The following is a 9,799-nucleotide window of genomic DNA, read 5'->3' as shown; positions in this document are numbered from 1 at the left end:
GCATATTACCGCTGACTCATGGTCCAGCAGGCATGGACAGGGACGTTACCTGTCTTTCACGGCCCATTGGGTCACTCTTCTGGCAGCTGGGAAGGATGCAGGACAAGGTGCAGTAGTGTTGGAGGTTGTTCCGCCACCACGCCTCCAAAATGCTACTATTGGTTGTGACACACCTCTCTCCTCCACCCCCTCCTCTTCTTCTTCCTCCATGGCCTCTTCCAGTGCTCTGTCCTCAGAACCAGCGGTGATTCGTAGGAGTTCCAGGGGCTACGCAAGTACACAGGCAAAACTATGCCATGCCGTGCTTGCACTGGTTTGTTTGGGGGACAGGAGCCACACTGGGGCGGATGTTTTGTCAGCTCTGCAGGGGCAGGCCGAGAGGTGATTGACGCCACGCCAGCTTAAGCCAGGAATGGTGGTTTGTGACAATGGCACCAACCTCCTCTCCGCCCTCCGACAGGGACAACTGACCCATGTGCCCTGTGTAGCTCACGTCCTTAACCTGGTGGTGCAGCGGTTCTTGGGCAGGTACCCCGGCTTACAGGATGTCCTGAAGCAGGCCAGGAAAGTCTGTGTGCATTTCCGCCGATCATTTAATGCCTGTGCTTGGCTGGCTGAGCTCCAAAAGGAGTTGAACCTGCCCAAGAACCGCCTTATATGTGACATGCCCACCAGGTGGAACTCAACGTTGGCCATGCTGCAGCGGCTGCACGCGCAGCAGAGGGCCATCAATGAGTACCTGTGCGACTACGGCACCAGGACAGGGTCAGGGGAGCTCGGTTTTTTCTCACCACGCCAGTGGGGCATGATCAGGGATGCATGCACTGTCCTGTCACCGTTTGAGGAGGCCACAAGGATGGTGAGCAGTGACAGTGCATGCATCAGTGACACTGTACCTCTTGTCCACCTCTTGGAGCATACGCTGCGTGGAATAATGGACAGGGCACTTGAGGCAGAACAGAGGCAGGAAGAGGAGGACTTCCTTGCCTCTCAAGGCCCCCTTTATCCAGACAGTGTTCCTGCTGTGCCACCCATCACACAGGAAGAGGATGAGGAGGAGGAAGAGGAGGAGGAGGATGATTGTGTCAGCATGGAGGTGGAGGCTGGCACTCAGCATCAGCAGCAGCAGCAGCAGCAGTCTTGTAGGGATGATTTACAGTCCCAAGAAACACGTGGACTTGTACGTGGCTGGGAGGAGGTAGCTGCGGATCATGTTGTCCTTAGTGACCCAGAGGACTCCGGACCGAATGCCTCAGCTAACCTACGCTGCATGGCCTCCCTGATCCTGCAAAGCCTGCGGAAGGATCCTCGTATTCTTCGCATCAAGGAGAGGGACCATTACTGGCTGGCCACTCTCCTTGATCCACGGTACAAGGGTAAGGTTGCCGACCTTATCTTGCCATCGCAGAGGGAGCAGAGGATGAGACATCTCCGGGAGGCCTTGCAGAAAGGTCTGTGCAACGCGTTCCCAGAGACTGGGAGGTTACAAACTCCTGGTCCTGGACAACGTGTTGCTGAGGCATCGGTCAGAAGGAGCGGTGGAGAAGGTGGCCGTCTGACTGATGCTTTCAGACAATTTTTTAGTCCGCAGCCCCAAGGTATGATCGGTTCCAGCACCCATCGCCAGCGTCTGATTTACATGGTGCAGGAATACCTAGGGGCAAGGTCAGACTTTGATACCTTTCCCACCGAAAATCCTCTGGCTTACTGGGTCTTGAGGATGAATCACTGGCCAGAGCTTGCACAGTATGCAATTGAGCTACTGGCCTGTCCTGCATCCAGCGTTCTTTCGGAACGCACCTTCAGTGCTGCTGGTGGCTTTGTTACCGATCACAGGGTGTGCCTGTCCACCGAATCAGTTGATCGACTGACCTTCATCAAGATGAATCAGTCTTGGATCACCCACAGCTACCAAGCACCTGAAGCTGATGTAACAGAATAATTTTTTTGAAATATCACATCCCTTCAAGACTGCCTATGCTGATGCTGAGTGACTGTCCTGTTATGTTGATTGTCTATCCTCTTCCTCCTCCGCTGATATGTTGGAAGAACATTTCTGGTTCTGGGTGATGCCTAAGGCCCAATTTTTCTGCCCCTGTTTAACAGGGGCGTTTAAGTACAATTTTTGATGCAATGCTTTGCAGCAGGGCTAATTCCTGCAATAAAACAAGAGTATATGGCAGAGGTTGCAGTGTGGTGGCACCAGCACCAGTGCCTAAGGCCCAATTTTTCTGCCCCTGTTTAAAAGGGGCGTTTAATTACAATTTTTGATGCAATGCTTTGCAGCAGGGCTAATTCCTGCAATAAAACTAGAGTATATGGAAGAGGTTGCAGTGTGGTGGCACCAGCACCAGTGCCTAAGGCCCAATTTTTGTGCCCCTGTTTAACAGGGGCGTTTAAGTACAATTTTTGATGCAATGCTTTGCAGCAGGGCTAATTCCTGCAATAAAACTAGAGTATATGGGAGAGGTTGCAGTGTGGTGGCATCAGCAGCAGTGCCTAAGGCCAAATTTTTCTGCCCCTGTTTAACAGGGACATGTAATTACAATTCTTGATATAATATTTCACAGGAGGTCCCCTTCCTGTGCCCACCCAGAGTAACGGTGAGGACTTCTAGTGTTGTGGCACTAGCACCACAACCACCAAAGGTCAATTTTTCTACCACTGTTCAACAATGGCATGTAATTACAATTCTTGATATAATCGTTCACAGCAGGGCGCTCCAGCGCCCACCAAGAGTCACTTTGAGGGCTTACAATGTTGTGGCAAAACCAACACCTTGTTCCGCCATTTCTGCAGAGCATATAGGGCAGGCCCCTACTTTCAAACATCTCCTACTTGCAAACGGAAGGAGACAACAGCAAGTGAGATGAAAAAAGATGGACAACAAAACAAATTATACAGGGGTGATAACCCTTCCCTATGTTTTCCAAAAAGCTTAAAAATTGTTTTTTTGACTGGAGCTACACTTTAAAAATGTACCAGTTGAAAATTACAAACAGATTCAACTTAACACAACAAACCTACACAGTCCCTGTCTTGTTTGCACCGCCTGTATACTGCTGTTCTGAGTATATAGGGCCTGGGGGCCACACGCATTTCCTTTTTTTAATATGGGTACTGGGTTCCCCTTAATATGCGTACAAGACCCAAAGGGGCTGGTAATGGGTAGGGAGGGCTACCCATGCCATTTTTCTCAATGATTTTCAACCATATTGCAGGAACCAGATATAACATTAAAACCGCAAGCAGTTTTAAATGGTGTTATTTCCGTTTAATGTCATTTTGTGCAGGGACTGTTCTAAACACGGGAAACACGTGGCACTTCACAGGCATACTACAGACACCCCCCAGGCACCATATTTAAAGGAATATTTCACTTTTTTTTTCACTTTAATCGTCATTAAAATCAGTGCTCCCGCCAAAACGGCCATTTTTAAAAACATTTTATGCATTGACCCATGTCCCCTGGGGCAGGAGCCAGGTCCCCAAACCTTTTTAGGACAGTATCTTGCATATTAGCCGTTAAAATTAGCACTTTTAATTTCGAACGTTCGAGTCCCATAGACTTCAATGGGGTTCTAAAGTTCGTTCGAATTTGGGGTCCGTTCGAAAGTTCTGGTGCGAACCGAACCGGGGGGTGTTCGGCTCATCCCTACTGCAGATGGCAGATGGCTCAAATAGAGAAGAGCTATGTAGGTGGATATAGCGGTGTGTACTGGGTACAGAGCACGCAGACAGCACGCACAAGCTCCTAACACTACTGACTGCAAGCTCTATTATAAAAGATAGATCACTAGCTATATAGGTGAGGTGAATATAGCGGTGTATACTGAGGTCAGGGCACGCAGACAACAACCACTACGAAAGAGCAAGATCGAATATCGGCCGATAACGATCGGTGTATACTGTGTTGAAGGTACACAGAACACCCACTAACTGCTTCAGACGCCAACACACTACACAAGGCTGCCGCGCTGGCGGCCTTATATAGTGTGGGGCGTGTACTACACAACCTGAGCTATGATTGGCCACAGGCATCCTGCCTGTGGCCAATCATGGCTCTCCTCACTGCTGGCGCTGTGATTGGCCAAGCATGCGGGGTCACAGTGCATGCTTGGCCAATCATGAGCCAGCAATGCACTGCGATGACGCAGTGCATTGTGGGCCGTGAGCGCCACACGAATTTGGCGCGAACGGCCCATAATGTTTGTAATTCGCAGAACGGGCGAACAGCCGATGTTCGAGTCGAACGTATGTTCGACTCGAACACGAAGCTCATCCCTACTGATGAACAACCCCCTCTGCTACATAACTGACCAGATCAATATCGCATGAGTTTAATTGACTTAATGCTATACTCCAGTGGTGGCTGGTGCTGTATATTTTGAAGGGGGAGCGGCAAACAAGACACCTCCCCATCTGTTGGTCAGTCGCTCAATATCAAACCCCCCCCCCCCCCGATCACTTGCTCGTCTGTCCATCCCCATCCCTCCAGCCCCGCAGTTACCCCATCTAGGCAGTTTCAGCTCCTTGCTGCTCGACGGCTTCACCCTGTGTCTCTGGCTTCACAGCTGCTTCCTCCTCAGCGGCTTCCCTCAACGCCAATACGATCGCTTCTTCTCTGGGCCAATCAGGTCTTAAGACCCGCTTCCTGATTGGCTGGGAGGAGAATCAGGAAGATAACAGCGAATATTAATTTGCTATTGACACACAACTGGGTGGGCTCAGGGCGCAGTGCTCTGCATGAATTCCCCATTGTAATCCATGCATCCAGTGTGTTGCACGTAGATTAGGGGCCAGACACATGGATTAGGGGGCAGTGCCCCTGCGCCTCTAATGGACGGGCTGTCATTGTATATATACTGCTGTACAGAGGATTGGTTTGTGACATCATGTGTACAAAAGCTATCTGGTTTCCTGAAACAGGAGGAAGTTGGTGCTGCACACTGACATGAAATCTGTTGCTCAAAGAGTTCTACATCCTGTAATGACCTTTGATGACTACGAAGGAGAAAAGAAACCTGGCTATATAAAGTAAAAAAAGTTCAAAGCTTTATTTTCTCATTATCTTTTCTCTCAAAGCTTTATTTTATAATCATCCTAAATGATAAGCCTGCACAAGGGGGAAATGGAAAGACCACATAATATCGGCATGTGACATCATCAGTAAACCTGGACACATCAGAGACATGTAATTGAACAAAATAAGTGAAGGAGCAAGAGACACAACACTTTTGATACAATAACAGTCAAAAACAGCTGTGTATAAGTTCATGTTCACAATATATGGGTGTCATACATGAAGGGAAGTGCTTTAACCATTTGCGGACCGCCGCACGCCGATGTACGATCCGAACTTTGAAGAGGAATATCATTGTTACAGCAGCAGCTAGCAAAGTATCCTCTCCTTTGGCCGGTGGTCTGTTTTCAGATAAAAGTAGTCTCTGCGGCGGATTTGCCACAAGATCACTTTTATCGGCGGCAGGAGAGGGGCCCCCTCCCGCCACACTCTGGTGCTCTCCGCGGCTTACCGGAGCCGTCGACAGTGGTGGAGGTGATCGGATCCTTTCACATGCTGGGTATGGAGATGATTGAGGGGAGTCTCCATACCATTGCAGGGTGGAAGCACCGTCAAAACGTCACTTGCCCCCATAGCTCTTAAAAGGCTATATTTAAAAAAAAAAAAATACTAGATGACGCTTCTTCAGGAGCTGATAAGCATGTTCTATATTGTAAGAAGAAAGAAAAAGAAATTAAATAAAATGAGAAAAAACACATATATATGTATACATGTAAAATCATAAAGACACATTAAAAACGAATGTATCCAAATAAACATAGTATATTTCATTATACCACCTATACAAATGCTGAGGTGTTTCATAAAACAGAAAAAAAAAAAAAAAGGGGGGGGAAGGGTGGGTGGGAGGGGGGGGGGATTTTTTGGGGAGGGAGGTGGGGTTGGAAGTGGGGGACAGGGAGGGACATCACAGTGTGGGGGTGGATACAACATTCTTATTTTGAATCTTTTGATATTCATCAATGATTACTTACATTTCTTCAAATATATCCCAGGAATAGGGAACTCAAGCCAGCAAGGCAGGCACAAGGATTGACAAATTCAGACACCCATTTTTCCAAAAATCAGGAAAAAACAAAGGGGGCAAGGTGAGAATTAAATGGTGGATGAAGAAATAAATTTACAATTGGTGGGATCACTTTAACATTATGTATCCCACCAATTGTAAATTTATTTCCCCCACTTCCAACCCCACCTCCCTCCCAAAAAAATCTCCCACCCTTCCCCCCTTTTTTTTTTTTCTTTTTTCTGTTTTATGAAACACCTCAGCATTTGTATAGGTGGTCTAATGAAATATACTATGTTTATTTGGATACATTCGTTTTTAATGTGTCTTTATGATTTTACATGTATACATATATATGTGTTTTTTCTCATTTTATTTTATTCCTTTTTCTTTCTTCTTACAATATAGAACATGCTTATCAGCTCCTGAAGAAGCGTCATCTAGTAGACGCGAAACATGTAGAGCACCAAAACATATGCAATTTCTGACTGTATGGTTGATATCCTCTATTTTATATTCATATAAATATGTGTTTTGTTTTTTCCTCTTTGGAAATTTTGAGTGGACTATACTACCTTTGATAGGATATCTTTTAGGTCATTAATGTATATGTAGAAGGAGGAACAATATTTCTCTGTGTTTATATAAAAAAACTTTTTTCTGTGTTTTTTATCTTATCTTATTGGCTGTTTATTTTTAATAAATAGAGATAAACTCTCTTGATTATATTGGTTGTGTTTACAACTTTTATTATGCCTAAAAAGTCCAATTGAACCTACACATTTTTTTCTTTTTGAGGCCTTTTATGTGTAAGGTTCTTTCATTCATATTTATTTTTTTCTCCCCAACTCTTTCCCCATTCCTAGTAATGTCTATATTTACCAAGTGATAAACAGGACGTGGCATTTTGTTTAACCAGTGTATCCACAGACACCACCCTGTGATAGATACACGTTTCTATTCATTTAAATACCAGGAAAGTTAAGCTATGAGAGGAAAACCAATGGAAGGAGGGAACAAGAAAGGGGGAATAGGAGAAAAGAAATAGGGGGGAGGGATTTAAATCCTCCACAGACCCAGGTCAAGAGGTTGCACAGAGAGGCTATAGTTTGCTTTGCAGCTAAAAAATATGTAGGTTACCAATTTTTGCTAACATGAAAAGAAGCCCAGGATCAGTTTGGTGAAAAGGGGCCATCTGGTCATCTTGGAATAATAAATGGACTGAGGCAGTCTAAAAGATCTGGACCAAAATGCTGTGAGTTTAGAACCATACATGGGCTGCATTCCCATGTTAGCAGTCTTCCAAATCCAAAGACACCGCAAGATCCCTTTCCCGATTCATAACATAGAAAAGAAAGGGATCCTCTAGCATTCAATGTAGAGTATAATGTATAGATAAGTTTGAGCGACCCTGGGGAATGTAGACACATATGTTCAAAGGGTGTTTTAGTAGATAGGAAACCGTCAAGCTTCTGTAGGGCCAGAATCTAGTGTCTCAAGTAACAAAAGTGTTCTTATATGGGTGTGTCAAGATGTTCTTTAAAGGAAGCACAGGTGGGAAAGATGCAGGAAATCAAAAAGTGGTGGATGCATGAGAAACCATGTGAAGTCCACCACGTAAAGGGTTTTAGTTGATTAAAACCTAGGGCAACATTGGGTTATAGAGGATAGGCAAAAGGAGAATACGGGGGACATTAATTTACCTGAGTAGTGAACAGAGTCCCATACCTTTAAAGGAGGAGTCATTAAATTGCTTATATGGGGTGAGCTTTGTGTGGAAACACAATAGGGATGAAATTGGAACCGGGTCACAGTTTAGTAGTTCTAGAAACACCTGTAAGGGAACATCTGAAGTGGCATGTCAAACCAACAGTTGTGAGATTTGTGCTGCTTTGTAATATCGATTGATATTAGGGAACCCTAGTCCACCTTGAAATCTATGGGCGTATAGGGTAAGTCAAGGGACCCAAGGGGGGGGGTGGTTGTAAACCCAAATAAACAAATTTATCTGGTTCTGTAAGAGCCATAGATAAAAGGCAGGTACATAGTTGCATAGTTAGTCAGGTTGAAAAAAGACACCATCTAGTTCAACCACAGAAAAAAAAAATAATATCATACAATCCCATATACCCAATTCTATACCCACAGTTGATCCAGAGGAAGGCAAAAAACCCCAGCAGAGCATGATCCAATTTGCTAAAGCAGGGGAAAAAATTCCTTCCTGATCCCCGAGAGCCAATCAGATTTTCCCCGGATCAACTTTACCTATAAATGTTAGTACCCAGTTATATTATGTACACTTAGGAAATAATCCAGGCCCTTCTTAAAGCAATCCACTGAGCTGGCCAGAAACACCTCTGCAGGGAGAGGTAAGGTCCAAAAAAAGTAGAGGGCTTTAGGAAGGATGGGAAGGATGTTATCTTTATCACATTAATGATCTATTCACAAGAGGGTTGGAAAGTTGCATCCTGACATAAGGGAGTTAAGGGTGGGGTCCATATTTATACCTAGATAGTCTATTGTCTGGGGTGCCCAGAGAAAAGGGAAGTTGGATTGGATAAAGGAGACCAGCTCAGGAGGGAACGAGATGTTGAAAGCCTTTGTTTTTGGCTGGATTCACTCGAAGACCTAAGATGTCCACAAACTGTGAGAACACGCTGAAGATTTGGAAGTGTTGTATGAGAGGAGGGACACATTCTGTAAACATGGAAGAAATCTGGGACATTTTTTTCCTGGGGACCTAAAATCTGGGTCACCCCACCTTAATAGACTCCTCAGAAAACCCACAGCTGTTGCCAGTGATAAAGAGTGATAGACGTGATAATCTTTGTAATGTGGCCTTTAAAATAACATCCATAGGGTAAACAGGAAATTAATCAGGTAAATGCATTTAATCTGCCCAGTAATGCGTTATTTGCTTTTGTAAATTGAGCCCAATGCACATGTTTGCACATTGTATTCTTGGATTCAGTTGTGAACCTCTTAAAAAGTAATCTTCATTCGGTTGTAGCCCTCAGAAATCTGCCGATCTGTGGGCATGGCATAGCACCAAAGCTTGGGGGTGGAGACCTAACATCACATTATTCCCCTCCCCTCACAGAGTCTCTATTTATTCTCTGATATCTCTCTCTCTCTCTTTGATGTCTCTCTCTTTCTGTATCCTCTATCTCCTATCTCTCTGTGATGTCTCTCTCTCTCTCTCTCTCTCTCTCTCTCTCTCTCTCTGTCTGATGTCTCTCTCTCTGTATCCTCGATCTCTCTCTCTCTGTCTGATGTCTCTCTCTCTGTATCCTCGATCTCTCTCTCTCTGTCTGATGTCTCTCTCTCTGTATCCTCGATCTCTCTCTCTGTCTGATGTCTCTCTCTCTGTATCCTCGATCTCTCTCTCTCTCTGCCTGATGTCTCTCTCTCTGTATCCTCGATCTCTCTCTCTCTGTCTGATGTCTCTGTCTCTCTCTCTGTATCCTCTCTCTCTGTCTGATGTCTCTCTCTCTCTCTTTGTATCCTCTATCTCTCTCTATGTCTGATGTCTCTCTCTCTGTATCCTCGATCTCTCCCTCTCTGTCTGATGTCTCTCTCTGTATCCTCTCTCTCTGTCTGATGTCTCTCTCTCTCTCTCTCTCTCTCTCTCTCTGTATCCTCTATCTCTCTCTATGTCTGATGTCTCTCTCTCTGTATCCTCTATCTCTCTCTATGTCTGATGTCTCTCT

Source organism: Lithobates pipiens, unplaced genomic scaffold (assembly GCF_037356315.1).
Source record: "Lithobates pipiens isolate NorthernLeopardFrog02 unplaced genomic scaffold, aLitPip1_a1.2 Scaffold_22, whole genome shotgun sequence".
NCBI lineage: Eukaryota > Metazoa > Chordata > Amphibia > Anura > Ranidae > Lithobates > Lithobates pipiens.
Note: the sequence above shows the minus strand (reverse complement) of the source record.